The sequence below is a fragment of the Myotis brandtii genome, unplaced genomic scaffold, assembly GCF_000412655.1.
Source record: "Myotis brandtii unplaced genomic scaffold, ASM41265v1 scaffold434, whole genome shotgun sequence".
Lineage (NCBI taxonomy): Eukaryota > Metazoa > Chordata > Mammalia > Chiroptera > Vespertilionidae > Myotis > Myotis brandtii.
Window position 1 is genome coordinate 897,037 of NW_005366599.1, and position 2,574 is coordinate 899,610.

The 2,574-nt window shown below is 59.3% G+C and overlaps 1 long non-coding RNA gene across 1 annotated transcript; it reads left to right on the forward strand.

The window, feature by feature from the left end:
* The first annotated feature begins 1,522 nt into the window (after positions 1-1,522).
* On the forward strand, positions 1,523-2,131 carry LOC106727486. The gene is made up of 2 exons (XR_001363703.1): positions 1,523-1,764; positions 2,028-2,131. It is a non-coding gene; the product is annotated as an uncharacterized LOC106727486 (long non-coding RNA).
* The last annotated feature ends 443 nt before the right edge of the window (positions 2,132-2,574 follow it).

A 2,574-nucleotide genomic window follows, 5' to 3' on the forward strand; every position in this document is an offset into this window, starting at 1 on the left:
AGCCGCCGGCCGCCCGTTGCTTAGCCTTTGGGGGAAGGAATGCAGCGGCCCCTCCGCCACTGGCCCCGACCCCGCCCGGTGTCCACCTAACTGCCTCCCCTCCCGCGGGCCTGAGAGCAGGGAGGTCACGCTTAGGTTCCGGGCTGATTCCGGGGCTGCGGGCTCCATCCTCAGTAGGGGGCGTGCAGGAGGCAGCTGATCGGTTCTCACTGATGCTTCTACCTCTCTCCCCTCCTCTCTGAAATCGATAAGAATATATTAAAAAACAAAAGGCCTTTCAAAGCCAAGGAGGACCAGCATTTATATGCGATCAAAGAATGGCATTTGGGAAACGCGGATTCGGTGTGCGGCGCCGTGACAGGCGGGGGGCTTGTGCGAATGGGAAGGGGACCATCGCATCTATGGGGGGAGGCGTTTCCACAGGTGCAGGTCAGCTGACACGGCGATGCTAATTGCGTGTTTAAAACATACAATTTCGTTGGTTTCAGAGAGGGAGAGAGAGAAACGTCCATGATGAGAGAGAATCTCGGTGTGCGGCGCCGTGACAGGCGGGGCGCTTGTGCGAATGGGAAGGGGGCCATCGCATCTATGGGGGAAGGCGTTTCCACAGGTGCAGGTCAGCTGACACCGCGATGCTAATTGCGTGTTTAAAATAAATACAATTTCGTTGGTTTCAGAGAGGGAGAGAGAGCAACGTCCATGATAAGAGAGAATCATGGCCCCACCGCCTCCTGCACGCCCCACACTGGGGATGGAGCCCAGGACCCCGGCCTGTGCCCTGAGGTGGGATCGAACCCTGACCTCCTGGTTCACAGGGTGACCGCTCAATCACGGAGCCAGGCTGGCGGGGTGACGCTGGTTGTGGATGGGATCGAACCCTGACCTCCTGGTTCACAGGGCGACCGCTCAACCACGGAGCCAGGCTGGCGGGGTGACGCTGGTTGTGGACAAGGTTTTAACTCTCAGCCCTGTAGCCATCAGCCCCTTGGTCATAATATCTGTATTGTCACCCTCTTTGCACGCAGTTCTCTGGGACACGAGCTTAAGCCCGTCCAGAGGTTATTTTGCTCCATTTTAACATCCCAAAGGCTTGAGGCACAAGACGTGCAAGGCAGTTTTTCCATTTTTAAAGAGGCTCCGTTTGTATTATGTTTTACAGGAGGGGACCTAACCCCTTCACCCCCATCCCTCTCCTCACCCCTCCTGTCCCTCAGGGACACCAAGCCAGGCGGCGATTGCTGGCTCCTGTCAGCCCAGGGTCAGCGTTTGACATTTTACAAAGGCGCCGTCCAGCCTTGCCCTCAAACACCCCAGGCCCCCAGCTCCAGCTCCTGGGCTCAGGGACGTGCCTCCAAAAAGGACACGTTGGGCTCCAGGGCCCGTCCAGGCTGACGGACCGCGCCCCCCTGCCCTGAGCGCAGAACCAGCCGTCCAGGCTGCAGGACGCCCCTGCCCTGACTGAGCGCAGAAGGCTGGCTGCTGCTCTGGGAACCAGCCGTGCTTTGCCAACAGCAGAGCCGGGGCTGCCCTTCCTTCTGTTTTCTCTTCCAGGTGAGAACATTGAAATCAGGCAGTTTTGTCAGAAGCATCAGCTTTTCCAGTTAAAGCTGTAAAGCTGCTGGAGGGCCCCTCTGCGCATTGTTTCCCTGGGAGGCAGGCGAGGCGAGGCGCGACTCACATCCTCCCCTGGAAGCTTGAATGTTCGCTGTTCGCGGGGCATGACTCCCTCAGAGCCCGCTACCGCCAAGGCCTCTTCAGGGCAGAGTAAGTGAGGGCACCTGAGGACCCGCCAGCTCTTCCCCCTGCAGAGAACCTGCAATTAGACGGCGCGTGGGTCACTCTTGGCAGTGAGGGCACATGCAGTCTTCGTGTGTACACATGCATGCACACGTGCATGCGCGCACACACAGAGGCACGACACGTGTATACACCTCCCCCCGCATGCACATGCACACACATGTGCATGCACACACGCAAGCATGGACACACAGCCACCTCCCTGGCAGTCACACCCTCTCCCTCCCCAGGCCTTGCTTCTCCGTGCTGTTTCCCACGGAGGGAGAAGACGGCTGTGGCCTGGCAGGCAGCCCATCGGACAAGAAGCCAGTCGACTGCTGGCTGTTAAGAAACACAGACCAGAGGGAGAAGACGGCTGTGGCCTGGCAGGACAAGAAGCCAGTCGACTGCTGGCTGTTAAGAAACAAACAAAGCAAAACCGTGTTAAATGCCACCCGCCCGTTCGCACTGGACTTGCCTTCAGGACCGGCTGGCGCAGTGGCTCCACAGTAGTAGCTCCTTCAGAGCTCAGAGTCCCCATAACCAGCGCGGGCTGCCAGCAGGCAGCTGTGCTCGCCGTTGTTTATGGCAGTGTCCGAGGACAGAAGCCCGGCTCTGCCTCAGTGCCTGGCGGGGCCCCCGGAGCTCAGCCCCCTGAGGGGCTCCTGACTGCCCACAGGGACCCTCTGCTCCCCGCTCCCCCCTCCCATCCCAGGTACCTGAGTGTATTTCCAGCTGCTCAGGCCTGACACTCAAATTTGTACTCCTCTCTCTCTCTCTCTCTCTCTCTCTCTCCCT